Raw genomic sequence first — 676 nt, 5'->3', positions numbered from 1 at the left:
GGGTTGGTAAAGAACTGTGGCCACTTATGTTGCAAACGTGCAACATAAGGATGAAAGGTGGCCAGTGCACTCACGTGATTCTCTCAAAATGGCAGAAACAAGAGCTTCTGTGTTTGTATCCAGTTTAGAAACATCATCATCCCCAACTTATAACTCAGGTCTGATGTTTATAGGCATTTTGGAAGGTGATGGGAAAACAAATTCATTCCTTTTTCAAACATTTATTGAGTACCTACGAATACGCCAGGCGTTGTGGAGCATGTGGTGTAGACGCAGGAGCGGGACAAAGCCACTGAAAAATAAACAGCAGTGCAGAATGGTCCACACTCAGTACAGAAGGAGGCCTAGGCCAGAAGTGCAAACACATGAAGCAGCCACTGATGGCAGATGCTTGCTCCTCTCAAAGAATTATGGACCAGGTACTCACACTCAGAGAAATGAAAACTTCCTAAAAATCTGAATGTGCCAGACAGAATTGTTTTTCTGACATTAATCTAGATTTAATAATGGTTTAGACATTAAAAAAACCCCAGACTTCTTGAAAGAAAGAAAGAAATTCATCCATCTGATCCCACAATGGTAGCACTATGAGAGGACTTAAAAGAAACATGAGTGCAAAGATATTTTCTGTTTTTAATTCACTTCTTAAGCCAAGACACATACAGCATTGTTTATA

This window comes from Balaenoptera musculus, chromosome 10, assembly GCF_009873245.2.
Source record: "Balaenoptera musculus isolate JJ_BM4_2016_0621 chromosome 10, mBalMus1.pri.v3, whole genome shotgun sequence".
NCBI lineage: Eukaryota > Metazoa > Chordata > Mammalia > Artiodactyla > Balaenopteridae > Balaenoptera > Balaenoptera musculus.
The sequence above is the reverse complement of the archived record's forward strand: the minus strand, read 5'-3'. Positions refer to the sequence as shown.